Genomic DNA, 16,410 nt, shown 5'->3' on the forward strand with positions numbered 1-16,410 from the left:
TTGTTGTTATTGATGTCATTGGATAGGACAGAGAGAGAAATGGAGAAAGGAGGGGAGGACAGGGGGAGAGAAAGACAGACACCTGCAGACCTGCTTCACTGCGTGTGAAGAGACTCCCCTGCAGGTGGGGAGCCTGGGGATCGAACCCGGATCCTTCCGCCGGTCCTTGAGCTTGGTGCCACCTGCACTTAACCCGCTGCACTACTGCCCGACTCCCTCCTCAATTTTCTAAAAACAGAATTGACAACATCATATCTACGCTCATAAAATTATGTGGATTAAATTGAACTGTATATCAAATGATATATGTGGTTGTATTTAAGTTATAAAATACCTAGGAGAGATTTTTATAGAGAATCTAATTAGAGGGGCATATTTTTATTGATTTAATTAAATTTATTTATTTTACCAGAGCACTGTTCAATTCTGGTTTGGGTAGAGTGAGGAACTGAACCTGGAACTTTGGAACCTCAGGCATGAGAGTCCCTTTGCATAACCATTTCGCCGTCTCCTCCAACTCCTAGGAAAAGATTTCATCCAAAAGCCATATGACCCCAGTAAGCCTTTTTTTTTTTTCTTCCTTTCCCACCAAGCCTTTACTGTGGCTTCACGCCTATGTAACTCCACCAACAGCAGCAGACTCGTTTTCATCCAGATAGAAGATGAGACACAGTGGAGAGATATTACAGCACTGCTTCATCACTGGTGAAGCTTTGCACAGTGCTCCTATGTGGTGACCAGAAGCTTGAACCCAGGTCCTTTCTATTGGTAAAGTATGAGTTCTAATATATGTTGCAGCCACCACCAACATTCTATCATCTTTGAGCCTTGGTTTTTGTTTGTTTGTTTGTTTGTTTTAACTTTTTTATTATCTTTATTTTATTTACTGGATAGAGACAGCCAGAAATCGAGAGGGAAGGGGGTAGTAGAGAGGGAGAGATAGACAGTTGCAACACTGCTTCACCACTTGCAAAACATTCCCCCTGTAGGTGGGACTGGGGACTGGGGGCTCAAACCTGGGTCCTTGCTCATTGTTTTATTTTATTTATTTATTTATTATTGGATCCAGGGTTATTGCTGTGGCTCAGTCCTGCACTTGAATCTACTGCTTCTGGAGGCTATCTTTTCCCTTTTGTTGTTTAGCTTTGTTATTATTACTACTGTTATTGCTGCCATTGTTGTTGGATAGGACAGAGAGAAATCGAGAGAGGAGGGGAAGACAGAGGGGGAGAGATAGATAGACACCTGCAGACCTGCTTCATCATTTGTGAAACGAGCCCCCTGCAGGTGAGGAGCCAGGGGCTGGAACTGGGATCCTTTACGCCTACGCCGGTCTTTGGATTTCGCACCATGTGAACTTAACCTGCTGCTCTACCTCTGGGCCCTCTGATCCTTGTTCATTGTAAACTTGGGACCTTGGGACCTCAGGTTTAAGAGTCCAGTGCCGTGGGAATCGGGCAATAGCGCAGCGGGTTAAGCACACGCGGTGCAAAGTGCAAGGACCAGTGTAAGCATCCCGGTTCGAACCCCCAGCTCTCCTCTTCCCTTCACAGGCGGTGAAGCGGGTCTGCAGGTGTCTATCTTTCTCTCCCCCTCTCTGTCTTCCCTCCTCTCCCCATTTCTCTCTGTCCTATCCAACGATGACAACAATAACTGCAACAACAATGAAAACAAGGGCAACAAAAAGGAAATAAATAAATATTTTTAAAAATTTAAACTGCTGGAGGCCAGGCAGTGGCACACTCAGTTAAGCACATATAGTGCTATTCACAAGGAACTGGGTTCAAAGCCCTGCTCCCCACCTGCAGCATGGATGCTTTCTGAATGGTGAAGCAGGTCTGCAGGTGGATTTCTTTATTTAGCTCTTTCTTTCCTTCTTTTATTTTTATTTATTTACTTATTTTTACCAGAGCACTGTTCAGCTCTGGTTTATGGTGGTATGGGGGATTGAACCTGGTGAGATAGTTAAAGAAAGGCCAGGCTCTGGAAAAGGATGACAGAGAACCTAGTGGGGACTGTATTGTTATGTGGCAAACTGACAAGTGTTTTATGCATGTACAAACTATTGTATTCACTGTCAACTGTAAAACATTAATCCCCCAATAAAGGGTAAAAAAAAAAAAAGCCAAGCTAAATGTGGATAAAGGGAATACCACTGGCATATACAGAAAGGCATGCAAAGACAAGTAACTATATGTGTAACTGTAAAAGCGAGCCAACTGCTTGTAATCTATTTCGGTACCCTCTGTTTGCTGTGCAATGCACTGATGAAATCACAAGTAACTTAGAGACCTGTCCTATGGGTATAAATACCCTACATAATAGAGGCGGGCTGCTGGTGCTCTTAGAGACATCTGGCACCAAGACCACTGGCATAAATAAAGTTTCTCCTTTTCCAAATATTTCTCCTTTGCCGCTTCACTGGGACTTTGGAGCCTCAAGCAGGAGAGTCTCTTTTCATAACCCTCTGGGTGTCTAGCTTCCTTTTTCCCTTTCTGTCTCCCTTTGCCCTCTCAATTTCTTTCCTATCAAATAAAAGAAAAACAACAAAAGAAATTAAACTGTTGGGGCTGGGTGCAGGTGTCTTTCTCTCTTGCTCTATCTACCTATTCCTGTTTGATTTATCTCTTCTAATAAATAAGTAAAATGTAAAATAAAGAAATTAGGCTGCCGTTGTAAATCATGGTATATAAATCAAGATTCTACATCCTCAGAAAAGTACCTAAGAATCATGCTGGTGTTATTTTGAATAAGGCTAGTCAAAATATCTTGTATCAGAAAAGACAAACCTGGTTTATAAGAACCAAGAATATTGTACATAACTCATGTTATAGCTGAAAGAGAGAGGGGCTGGGTGGTAGTACACCTGGTTAAGTGCACTCATTGCCATGCTCAAGGACCTGGGTTCAAGTCCTCAGTCCCCACCTGTAGGGGGAAAAGTTTACAAGTGGTGCTACAAATGTCTCTGTATCTCTCTCCTCTATCCCCCTTCCTTCTCAATTTCTGTCCTATCAAATCACATATATTTGTTAAAGTTAAAATATTTTTACTTCAAAAAGCCTTATATCAGGGGCCAGGTGATGGCACACCAGGTTAAGCACACACACTACAGTGAGCAAGGACCCAGGTTCAAGCCCCTCGTTCCCACCTGCAAGGGGACACACTTCACAAGTGATGAGGCAGGTCTGCAGCTGTCTTTCTGTCTCTCTCCCTCACTACCTCCCTCCCTGAATTTCTCTCTTTGTATCTATTTAATAATAAATAAATAAACATTTTAAAAGATACCTGAAAGAGATATGATATCTGAAAGATATGGTGTCCAGGAGAAAGTGTCAAACATTACCCTTTTACCATCCATCATCTTGAGTTCATACAATGACTCCTTCACTCCTATAAACTACCATTGAGGACTCTTTCCCCAAATCGACTGATGGATTGGCAAAATTGGATAAACTTAGGCAAAGCAGGGGGAAATCATACTTAGGATAACATGCACTCAATTCATATTCATTAATGGGAAAGAGAGAGAGAGGAGGAGGAGGAGAAAGGACCAGAGAACCACTCTAGTGCATTCAATATCAGGGATCAAACTTGGGACCTCATGCTTATGAGTTCAAAGCTTTATCCACTGTGCCACCTCCCATGGCTGCAGCATACACTCAGTATAATTAGTTGCTGGTACTCTGGAAGTGACTGCCTTGCACTGGACTGTTTGGGAAAGATGGGACTCTTAAAATATTATTTTTTACTAGATAAAAGCAGAGAGAAGTTGAGAAGAGAGGGAGAGGTAGACACCTGCAGCCCTGCTTCACCACTTGTTCAAGCCCCCAGCCTCCACCTGCAGGGGGAAAGCTTTGCAAGAGGTGAAGCAGGGCTGCAGGTGTCTCTCCATCTCTCTCCCTCTCTATCTCCTCCTTCCGTCTCAATTTCTGGCGGCCTCTATCCAATAAATAAATAAAGATAAATAAATTTTTTAAGTATTTAAAAAAATAGTCAATTGAGAGTCAGGCGGTAGTGCAGCGGGTTAAGCACTCCCAGCGCAAAGCGCAAGGACTGGAGGAAGGATCCCAGTTCAAGGCCCGGCTCCCCACCTGCAGGGGAGTGGCTTCACAAGCGGTGAAGCAGGTCTGCAGGTGTCTATCTTTCTCTCCCCCTCTCTGTCTTCCCCTCCTCGCTCCATTTCTCTCTGTCCTATCCAACAATGATGACATCAATAACAACAACAATAACTACAACAATAAAACAACAAGGGCAACAAAAGGGAATAAATAGATAAATATTTTTTAAAAGAGTCGATTGAAATAAAAATATTCCCAGCTATAATGAAAACGTAAGTATAGCAAGAATTCTAATTGAAGCAAAACAAAAGAATAACACTTTTGGAATTGTGTTCACAGCCATGGTCGCGCAGCCGTCACTCTCTAAAGCCAGCACCACCTCTCACTCGCCTAGCTCCAGCCTTAGGAGGAGGGCAGGTACGTAAGAAGCTCTCTCTACCATGGCTCCTACAGACAGAGAGGAGAGAAAGATAGACACCTGCAGACCTGCTTTACTGCTTGTGAAGCGACTCCCCTGCATGTGGGGAGCCGGGGGCTGGAACCGAAATCCTTACTCTGGTCCTTGTGCTTTGTGCCACATGCGCTTAACCCACTGTGCTACTGCCAAACTCCTGAAACTGATTTTTAAATGAATAATTTTGTAATGGGGAAGGTTTTCCTAAACACAGCAGAAGTATGGCTGGAAAGATGATAGATCTGACAACATAAAAATGTTAAATTGCCACACAGCGAAAAGCAGACTACCAGAGACACAATGATGAGAAAAAGTCTGCACAGTATATGACAAAATGTTAATTAATAACATAATCTATGAGTAATGCCTTCAGGTTGATTGGCCAAAGAACACAAAAAGGCAAATGATAGAAAAATAAATACTAACAGTCAACAAAACCTAATATAACTGTCTCTTCCTCACTAATACATTGAACTGATGTATCATTTGTCACCTAAGGTTAGTAAAGATTCATTGTTGACAAGGGAATAGATAAAATAAGCAATATACATTAGTTGCAATGTAAAGCAATAGAAATGTTAAACTTTTTATAATGTAGCTTGCCAGTGTTAATCCTACTGAAATTTAATTCTGACAGTTTTACATCTAGAAATATACCCTAGCATTCCAGGAGGTGGTGCAGAGGATAAAGCATTGGAAATGCAAATATGAAGTCCTGAGCTCAGTTCCCAGCAATTTATATGCCAAGGTGTTGTTAAAGTTTCGGGGGCTCCAGCAGGCCGGGCTAGTGTCGCGGTGGTAGACAGAGACAGAGACTCACGGACACACGGCTGGGCTGAGAAGCTGCAGTTTAATCTTTATTCACGAACGAGCAAATCACCACACCATGTGCTTCCCCAAGTTTTTCCTTCTGCTGCTGCTGCTGGGACTCTGGACGTCCTTAGCATAGGGGGCTGGGAGAAAGAGGGGGCGAAACTAGCAAGGACCAAACCATTTCTCTCAGAGGTAGGGGAAAGGGGGACCAAACCAACACGAACAATACCAACATATTCCCCCTTTTCTTTTTAACTAAATGACCACAGTATCAGGGGTGTGGGGTGAACAGAAACCTATATCGTACAGGCATTTTCAAAAAAGAAACTGGCACAAACATGGAGAAACATGTATGCGAGTAACAAGAACCAGTGTGCTGCCAAGGGAAGGCCTGAGGGGGCCATTTTTTGCCTCTGGGCAAAACTTTATCAGCTTAAAAAAAAACATTTCCTGCCTCTGGGGGGCGTACTTGCCTCGGCGGGCATTTTCTAGCATGGGGGGAGGGTGAGGCCTAGAGTCCCAAGGCATGGCTGCAGTCAGTCTTTGAGAAACCCAGCAGCATAAAGGGAAGCCGCTAGTTTTGTGCAAAGTGTCCAAGGTGTACCAGTGAGTCCAATAGAAGTCCAAAGCAGATGTCCACCAAAGAATTGCTAGGGGGTGAATTGTTGTACGTCTGTCTCGATGGGGAATATCAGCCATTGGAATTCTGCTTTTCTGTAGAGAACTTGACAGCTGCAATTCACTTACTTATGAAACAAAACTTGTAACAGGTTAGAAGCTTATCACAACTGATAACTCTATTACAATTAAAGTCTTTTTAAGAATGATTTTAAGGTTGTTTAAAGTTTAAAGTTTAAACAATAGAATGTGAAAAGGTAGACATAAGAATCAAGGAAAGAAAACCTCAGGCATGAGAATCATTAGCATAGCCATTGTGTAATCTACCATTTCTAATAGAGAAGGTAATCGAGAGTTTTACATATCAACAAGACTATTTAACCTTTTGTTGTACCCATTCAAGATGGAGACACACCCTAGGTGTGCGCAGGTTTTGTTTAGACCAACTTGGTTAAAATATATTGATATTTAAACTAATTTTTACCTCAGACTTTAAATGTAAGTTAATTTTATCTTTATGAGAATTGCGTTGAAAACCTTTTTCCTTTAACTCTGTCTGTTAAGAATATAGCCTTAAAGTTAAATTTTTAACCTTAAAGTTAATGTTACCAAACTATAAACACACACGTAAACATGGTCTTTAATACACAAGGAGAGAAACCTTTGTTGCGAAGACATGACATTTTAAACACGAATTGAGATCTGTACTGTCTTAGTTGTTGGGGGGGGGGGGGTCACCATCCGGAGGTGGCTTCCCGCGCAGCTCCATTCCCGCACAGCTCCACTTCTAGGAATTGTAGGTTGCGATCTCTGGATGAATCTCTGTGTGTTCTAGCTTGTCTGCCTTCAGACCCAAGCTGGAGATCTTGGCCAGGGGGCCCAGTTTCAGCAGGGAGCCCGTGGTCTCCGGGTGGTCCGGGTTCTGTCCAGACTTCATAGCAGGAAGGCAGGCGGGCCAGCCGTGCAGAAGGCACGGGCCGAGGTGCCCCAGGGTGCGGCCATGATGGGCCGCCATGTCTGCTGCCCTGTTTCCAGCGGGCAAGCAGCGTGGGGGGAGCCCACTCCCAATGTCCCGCACCACGAGGCGGAAAGCCAGCTCATGCGGGCTGGCGTTGGGCTCTTGTGGGCTGGCGTTGGGCGGAAGCCACAGAGTGGTTCAGAGATAAATGTTCCAGAAACAGAGAAACAGTCTCGTGAAGAAAGGGCAGAGGCCTTTGGAGATCTCTTCACAAGCAGAAGAGAAGGCCATAGTGCATAGGTAGCCAAATTGTCTTCACTTATCTGAGAGATGCGCAGGTCAAGTCCACGTGGGCGCCATTTGTTGTTAAAGTTTTGGGGGCTCCAGCAGGCCAGGCTAGCATCGCGGTGGTAGACAGTGGCAAATGCTAGAAGAAAGAACAGAGACAGAGACTCACGGACACACGGCTGGGCTGAGAAGCTGCAGTTTAATCTTTATTCACGAACGGGCAAATCACCACACCATGTGCTTCCCCATGTTTTTCCTTCTGCGGGAGCTGCTGGGACTCTGGACGTCCTTAGCATAGGGGGCGGGGAGAAAGAGGGGCACGAAACTAGCAAGGACCAAACCATTTCTCTCAGAGGTAGGGGGAAGGGGGCCAAACCAACACGAAGAATACCAACACCAAGGTGATGCTCTGGTTCTTTCTCCTTTTTCCTCTTTTTTTTTTTTTTTTTTTTTTACAAATAAGTGTTAGAGCCCTTCCCCACTAGGGAAAGAGAGAGACAGACTGGGAGTATAGATCAACCTGTCAACGCCCATGTTCAGCGGGGAAGCAATTACAGAAGCCAGACCTTCTACCTTCTGCACTCCATAATGTCCCTTGGTCCATGCTCCCAGAGGGATAAAGAATAAGAAAACTATCAAGGGAGGGGATGGGATATGGAGTTCTGGTGGTGGGAATTGTGCAAAGTTGTACTTCTCTTATCCTATGGTTTTGTCAATGTTTCCTTTTTATAAATAAAATTTTTTTTTTTTTAAAGAAATTTGCCTGGTCACCCAAGAACAGACTCAGGAAATGATAAAGGCAAGAAGTGAGACAGTTTATTTGATTCTGCAGACTCAGGCACTGGTACTACCTGAGTCTGCTATGTTGACACATACTAGCTAGAGAAAGCAACCAAGTATTTATTCCTTAATGTTGGTTTGAAACTGCCCTGTTCTCCATGGATTGGATACACAGATGCACCGACTTAGCACAACTGGCTGAGAGAAGAGGAGGGGGGTAATGCTTGTTTAGGTTAAAACTCTTGTTTAGGTTAGTCACCTGCTTTGAGTCACATGCTGTTTTTGTAGACGTGATCTTCACATAGTTAATGTGAGATTCTTTAGCAGCTGAGGGTCTCAGATAAGCAGCTAAAGTGATTTATTTTAAAGGCCACATGACTGTTAGCAGGTAGTCAGGTAGGAGCTTTCTTCCTGGAAGGTCCCTGGGGAGAGTGGGATGAAACATTAAGACAATGTGTGTCCTATTTTTTTTTTTTAAACCAGAGCACTGCTCAGCTCTGGCTTATGGTGGTGCGGGGGATTGAACCTGGGACTTTGCTGCCTCAGGCATGAGAGTCTGTTTGCATAACTATTATGCTATCTACCCTTCGCCCATGTGTCCTATTCTTACACTTCTTACACACACACACAGGAAATGAAACAATCTTCACTTTTGGATAAGTAAATCCAAAAAGAAAGAGAAGAAAAGAAAGGAAGAGAGAGAGGGTGGGTAGATAGCAAAATGGTTATGCAAAGAGACTCATGCCTGAGGTTCTGAAGTCCCAGGTTCAATCCCCTGCACCACCATAAGTCAGAGCTGATAACTGCTTTGATATATAGGAGAGAGAGAGAGAGAGAGAGAGAGAGAGAGAAGAAATATACCCCAGGGTAGGGATAGATAATATAATATAATGGTTATGCAAAGAGACTGTTGTGCCTAAGGCTCCAAAGTCACAGGTTCAATCCCCCACACCACCAGAAGCCAGAGTTGAGCAGTGCTCTTTTAAAAAACAAACACAAACAAACAAAAACCACACAGAAATATACCCCAAAGAATTATGTAAAAATAAGGATGGTCACTATAATATTGCTTATAATAGCATAAAACTAGAAACCACTTAAACAGTCAACTAGAAGGGACAAGCTAAGTTACAGATTATTACCATGCCTATAATTATATAACAAAATTACCTAAAAAACTAGTGGTTTAAAACTGATGGATATGGGGCTGAGCAGATTCTCACTAAGTGCACATAGTATGAAGTGAAAGGACCCACACAAGGATCCCAGTTGGCCCCTAGTTCCCTACCTGCAGGGGGAGTGTCATTTCACAAGTAGTCAAGCAGATCTGCAGGTGTCTATATTTATCTTCCCCTCCTCTCTCAATTTCTATCCAGAAAAAAAGAAAGAAATTGGCTACAGCAGCAGTGGATTTGTAGTCCAGGCACTGAGCCCCAGTGATAACCCTGGAGGCAAAATAAAAACTGATGGATAGGTAGTTGGGCGGTACTGCACTGGGTTAAGCACATGTGGCACAAAGCGCAAGGACCAGTGTCAGAATCCTCGTTCACAGCTCCCAGCTCCGGCTCCCCAACTGGGGAGTCGATTCACAGGTGGTGAAGCAGGTCTGCAGGTGTCTGTCTTTCTCTCCCCCTCTGTCTTCCCCTCCTCTCTCCATTTCTCTCTGTCTTAACAATGACATCAACAATAATAAAACAATAATAACTACAACAATAATAAATAAATTAAAAAATTTATAAAAACAGGTAGAGGGAGAGGGAGAGGGAGAGGGAGAGGGAGAGGGAGAGGGAGAGGGAGAGGGAGAGGGAGAGGGAGAGGGAGAGGGAGAGGGAGAGGGAGAGAGGCTGGCCTATAGCGTTGCTTCACCACTACAAGTGGAGACCGGGGACTTGAACCCGAGTTCTTACACACTGTAATGCATGTGCTCAACCAGGTGCAGTACTGCCTGCCCTTCAAAGCTATTTCTTGTTTAAGTAAAACAAAATAAAGCAGTTGCTAATGAATAAATACTATTGCCTTGACTCCAAAGATGCATGTTTCATGACAGAAACTTTTTCTTTCTTCCAGAGTATTACAAGTTAAGGAAAATGTCTATATAATAAGAGGGGGAGGAAATTCTTTTTTTTTTTTAATATTTATTTTATTTATTTATTCCCTTTTGTTGCCCTTGTTGTTTTATTGTTGTAGTTATTATTGTTGTTGTCGTTGTTGGGTAGGACAGAGAGAAATGGAGAGAGGAGGGGAAGACAGAGAGGAGGAGAGAAAGATAGACACCTGCAGACCTGCTTCACCGCCTGTGAAGGGACTCCCCTGCAGGTGGGGAGCCGGGGTTCGAACCGGGATCCTTATGACGGTCCTTGTGCTTTGCGCCACCTGCGCTTAACCCGCTGCGCTACAGCCCGACTCCCGGAAATTCTATTTAAGGACTCTGTTCACTTATGATTCAGAAGCGGAGGGGTATTTATCAAGCACGCCAGTGTATTTTGTGTAAGGCATTTTATCATGAAAGATTATAAATATATAGTCACTGGCTCTGAAGCCCTTAACGTGAGACACCTATAGCACGTGGAAACATTACAAATGCCATCTAAAAAGAAACAAAACAAAAAACAGCTGACACTTTTATTAGAACCAACCAGCAGATACCACAATTCATTTGCACAAAATATGCACTTGTTATTAATAGCAGCAGACACACAAAGGAGGAGAAAAGTACTCAGCAAGGGAAGGTTTCCTGGATGCAGTAATTCTGTGTTTGATTTAGACAGATGGGTGGTCTTTTCACACGTGGAAGGCCCAGAGGCCCATTCCTTAGCAAAAATTAACATGTGATTGAGTAGCTGCTAAAAAAAATTGACATGTGATTTGAGACAAAAGGTCTTTCTTTTTTAAAAATATTTTTAAATTATTTACTAGAAAGATAAGAGAGAAAGAACCAGACATCACTCTGATACATGTGCTGCCAGGGGTTGAATTCAGGACTTCATGCTTGAGAGTCCAATGCTTTATTCACTGCATCACCCACCAGACCACTCTTTCCTTTTTTCTTCCTTCCTTCCTCCCTTCTGTTCTTTCTCTCATTTATTTCTCTTTCCCAGAGTACTGCTCAGCTCTGGCTTATTGTGGTGCTGGGACTGAACCTGGGACCTTTGGTGCCTGTTTTCTTTAATATGAAGAACGAATTTTTTTTTTTTTTGCCTCTAGGGTTATTGCTGGGTCTCAGTCCACTGCCCCCCCCCCTTTGTTGTCCTTGTTGTTTTATCACTGTTGTGGTTATTATTGTTATTGATGTCGTCGTTGTTGGATAGGACAGAGAGAAACCATGAAAGAAGGGGAGACAGAGGGGAGAGAGAAAGACAGACACCCGCAGACCTGCTTCACTGTTTGTGAAGCGACTCCCCTGCAGAGTTCGGATTCTTACACCCATCTTTGTGCTTTATGCCATCTGCGCTTCACCCGCTGCGCTACCCTGCGACCTCCAAAGAAAGAAATTTTAAAAATATTTTATTTGGGGAGTCGGGCTGTAGCGCAGCGGGTTAAGCGCAGGTGGCGCTAAGCACAAGGACCCGCATAAGGATCCCAGTTCGAACCCCGGCTCCCCACCTGCAGGGGTGTCGCTTCACAAGCGGTGAAACAGGTCTGCAGGTGTCTATCTTTCTCTCCCTCTCTCTGTCTTCCCCCTCCCCTCTCCATTTCTCTCTGTCCTATCCAACAACAATGACAACAATAATAACTACAACAATAAAACAACAAGGGCAACAAAAGGGAATAAATAAATAAAAATAAATATATAAAAAAAGAAGTGTTAAAAAAATATATATATATATTTTTTTTATTGGGGGGGGATGGGCAATGGCGCACCCAATTAAATGCACCATAGTACAAAGCATGAGGATCCATGCAAGGATTAGGGTTCGAACCTTAGGCTCTCCACCTGCAAGGGGGACACCTCATAAGCGGCAAAGTAGGTCTGCAGATATCTTTCTCTCTCCCTCTCTATATTCCCCTCCTCTCTAAATTTCTGTCTTATCCAGTAAAAAAAAAAAAAAAAAAAAAAAAAAGGCTGCCAGGGACAATGGATTTGTAGTGTAGGCACTGAGCCCCAGTGAAAACCGTGGAGGCAAAAAAAAAAAAAAATTGAATAGAACAGAGAGAAATGGAGAGGGAAGGGGGAGACAGATGAAGAAACAGAGACCTGCAGCCCTGCTTCGCTATGAAGATTTAACTCCTCTAGTTGGGGACCCAGGGGCTTGAATCCAGGCCCTTCAGAATAGTAACGTGAGTTTAATCTGATATGCCATTCCCCAGCCCCTCTTTTCTTTTTTTCTTTCTCACAATTTAACTAAGAAAAATGGCTAGAAAAAAAGGGAAAAAATTAAGCTACCCAGTGTTCGTGGGAAGTAGCAGAGCTGACAGAACTCAGGATTCATGTACCCGAGCTTCTAGGTTGGATACCAGGCACACCTACAGGAGTGATGCTCTGACACTCATCTCTCTCTCTCTCTCTAACATGTAAAATAAATTAATATTTAAAAAAATATTTACTTGGGAGTCGGGCGGTAGCACAGCGGGTTAAGCGCACATGGTGCAAAGCACAAGGACCTGAGTAAGGATCCGGGTTCAAGCCCTGGCTCCCCACCTGCAGGGGAGTCCAGATTATTACTGTTACATGCTTTTAACATTCTGAGCACTTTGCCATCTCTCTGGTAGAGCAAAGCCTTTTTAAAAAGAAAGAAACCCAGGTGTAAGCCACAGTACTTGCCTACAAAATAAATAAGATAAAAAGTCTAACAGTTGAGGCTTGAGAGGTGGCTCAGTCTAGAATTTAAAGTCTCAGTGTGGCATAGACCAGAGCAGAGTAGTGCTCTGGCTTCTTTCTTAGGTGGAAACCTGTCTACGTATTATGAAATAAATGTCTAAAAAGACTATGATCCTCTATATGATACTCAGTCCCTGGACTGTTAGCTTTAATGTGAGATTTAGTTCATGTGAGAGCCCTATGCTGTGGAACCTGGGGTCTCAGGCATTAAGTACTAAATTCTAGACTGAGCCACCTCTCAAGCCTCAACTGTTAGACTTTAACCAGAATCTCAGGCATGCCAGTGAATCCTACACTCTGCCAGCTGACTCAGTCCACCAGCTAACCTGTTACTCCATCCATCAGAGGAATTTATTTTAAATTAATATTTATTTATCCCCATTTCATTGCCCTTGTTGTTTTTATTGTTGTAGTTATTATTGTTGTTGTTACTGATGTCATTGTTGTTGGACAGGACAGAGAGAAATGGAGAGAGGAGGGGAAGACAGATAGGGGGAGAGAAAGACAGACAACTGCAGACCTGCTTCACTGCTTGTGAAGCAACGCCCCTGCAGGTGGGGAGCCTGGGGCTCCAACCAGGATCCTTACTCTGGTTCTTGCGCTTTGAGCCACGTGTGCTTAACCTTCTGCGCTACCGCCTGACTTCCCAGAGGGATTTTTTTTTCATTGATGTAATAATGATCAACAAGACTGTAGGATAAGAGGGGTACAACTCCACACAATTCTGACCATCTGAGTTCCACATCCCACCTCCTCCATTGGAAGCTTTCCTGTTCTTTATCCCTCTGGAGCATGGACCCAGGATCATAATGGGGAGCAGAAAGTGTAATTGCTTCTCCGCTGGACATGGACGTTGGCAGGTCGAACCAGCTACCGACAAGGAGGTCCTCCTACGGAGTTAATGTTTTTTTTTTTTTTTAAACTATGTATTTATTTGTTGGACTGGCAAAAGTGCTCACTTGGGATAGCATGCTGCTTTGCCATGTAAGCGACCCAGGGCCTCCATTGCACTGAAGGAAGCTTCAGAGTTGTGGTTTCTCACATGCTCTCTCAAATAACAACCAAAAGTACTTATTTATTGATTAATGAAAAAGAGAGGAAATAACCAGAATATCACTCTGGCACATGGGATGCAGGGATCCAACTCTGGACCTCACGCTTTAGAAACCACTGCTGTCTGGAGTTGGGCGGTAGCACAGCGGGTTAATAAGCGCATGTGGCGCAAAGCGCCAAGGACTGGTGTAAGGATCCCGGTTCGAGCCCCCGGCTCCCTACCTGTAGGGGAGTCATTTCACAGGCAGTGAAGCAGGTCTACAGGTGTCTGTCTTTCTCTCCCCTCTCTGTCTTCCCCTCCCCTCTACATTTCTCTCTGTCCTATAGAACAACGACAATATTAATAACAACAACAATAACTACAACAACAACGAAAAAGAACAAGGCCAAAAAAAGAAAAAAAAAAAAGAATGAAACCACTGCTGTCTCCACTATGCCACCTCCTCAGAGGAGTAAATGTTTAGCAACAAGACTGGAAGGAAAACAACACCCTCGCCTTCCAACAAAGCATCAGTGGGCACCCTCACCAGCAGGTGGTGGAAGCACAGACCAAGGGCAATGGACCTGAGCACTGTGTCAAGATTTTTTTTTTTTTTTGGGGGGGGGGAGGCAGGCAGGCCTTGCTATGTGAGAGGTGAGATCTGTTTGCATGTCAGATCGCGTCTGTCCAGCCCTGACTTTAATCCTTGGCTTCCTCCAGCACAGTGGGCAAAGGGCAGAGCTGTTTCCAGCCCTAGGGACCACAGTAGAGTGACTGCTTCCCCTGGCTCAGGGCCGCTTCGCCCTTGAATGGCACCCCTCGCTCTAGCCTGGGCTGGCGGCCATCTGCATGGAAGAAAGCAACGAACGTATGTCACAGCGGTGGGGACAGCTATGTTGCTCCGCTCTGAACAACCAGCGGCTAGTGAGGAAGACGGGACAAGACAGTGGCCGGAAGTGCGCTGCTTCCTTCCGGTTGGCGCCGCACGAGACGGGGCGGAGCGCTCCGGGAGGGGGCGGGGCCGTGACGGACGGCTCCAGCCACCTATAGGTGCAGCCACAGCCGCCCGGCCTCCCCGGCGCGCCCCTTTTCCCGGGCCGCTGACGCCCCCCAGTTCCCCATTTCCAGGGTGGCTCACAAAGCTCTGGTGCTGTCCGGATTTCCCAGTCCCCGCGGCGCCCAGTTGCCTGCGGCTCGTGCTGCCCCGCCCCCGCGGCCCTCGGTGCCCCCCGCGCGGCTGGCCAGCTTCCCCTCGGAGCCGCTCGCGAGGCCGCAGGTCTGTGGCGGCGCGTGGGGCCGGGGGCGCCGGGCCGGCGGGCGGGCGGTGCGGCGCTCTGTCTCGCGGCGGCGGGCGCGATCGGCCGGGACTCCGGGCTGCCCCGCTGCGGGGTCCCGCGGGGGGCGGGGGGGTGAAGCGGCTCTGGCCCCTCGCGGCGGCGTGGGCGCGGGAGGGTCGGCCAGGGGGCGGCCGCGTTGGGGTTGAGGAAGTTGTCCGAGCGGCGGGGCCGCCTTCCCGGGAGACTTGTGCATCGTGTCAGGGCGGGAGGGAGGGAGGAAGGCGGGGCCTGGCCGGTGTCCGGCTGCAGCGGCCGCGCCGCTTTGCCGGGGAAGCCGGAGCAAGTTGCTAAAGTTGCTGAAGTCCCCACATGCGGGGACACCCGGGGCTGTGGGTTTGGGGTGCAGAGGTCAGCAGGGTTAGGCGCATCCCCCTCCAGGCCCGCAGCGTGTCCAGCTCGCGGTCGTCCTCAGTATTGGAGACGAAGCCTTCACTCTCGTTTCCCCCTTTTTTTTCCTCCCCCCCCACCAGCACTGAAGATGACATTTCATGTAATTCAGTGGAGAAACTTTTCTGTGTCGTAGTTAGTGCAGTGATCACAGTGACTGACGCATAGTTGGCACTTAAACCCTTTGGGTCTTGACGTTGCAGGTGTGTAGCCATTGTGGACTGACTGACAACTTTGCTCCCTTTTTAGCCAGGCCCGAGTGTAAGGTGAGGCAATGAAAGGAGGTGATCAGACCCAGCAGGCAGGACAATCTTGCCAGCTGCACCTTTGCTTCCTGGCCGGTCGCTCCATTATTTCCATCCTTCGCTGAAGTCTGCTTGACTCCCTGTTTCTGATGCGAGTGGATGAATGAATTAAGCTCATCGTACCTTACCGGCCCGTTCATTTCTACGGTGCTAAAAAAAAAAAAAAAAAGAGTTTATCTTTTTAGGGATCCATTGCCCGAATGATCGTGCCCAGCAACTGGTCATTTCTAATTATTAATCAGTAGGACGCGGTTCGTGATGCAGAGGAGTTTAGCAAGCAAGCTGTTCTGGGGGATTTGTAGCCAGCTTACTCACTGCCACCACACCCCCGCCTCCCACTTGCTGCTTCCAATCCAGGCTCCTGCTCCCCACAGTGACTCCCACTGTTGCTCCCTGGGAGAACAGCTGCCCTGGTTGTCACACCCCCACCGCCATCGCCATCCAGGCACATTCCCAGAGCCACCAGGCTGGGCCCTTTGAAAGCAGACACCTGGGACAGTTCTTTTGCAACCAGGGCTATCAGCAGATTTACTACTCTACCACGTGGTGTGGGACTGTGG

The 16,410-nt window shown here is 45.9% G+C and overlaps 1 protein-coding gene across 3 annotated transcripts in view; it reads left to right on the top strand.

The window, feature by feature from the left end:
• Positions 1–14,873: 14,873 nt before the first annotated feature.
• DPY19L3 (dpy-19 like C-mannosyltransferase 3) overlaps positions 14,874–16,410 on the top strand; it is a 72,622-nt gene continuing 71,085 nt past the window's right edge. The window contains exon 1 of one of the 3 annotated variants that reach the window (XM_060185660.1): positions 14,874–15,097. The gene's annotated coding sequence lies outside the window, so the exon portion shown is untranslated. The remainder of the gene's footprint in view (positions 15,098–16,410) is intronic. The other 2 variants (XM_060185659.1, XM_007539461.3) reach the window with 2 other exon arrangements.

This window comes from Erinaceus europaeus, chromosome 2, assembly GCF_950295315.1.
Source record: "Erinaceus europaeus chromosome 2, mEriEur2.1, whole genome shotgun sequence".
Lineage (NCBI taxonomy): Eukaryota > Metazoa > Chordata > Mammalia > Eulipotyphla > Erinaceidae > Erinaceus > Erinaceus europaeus.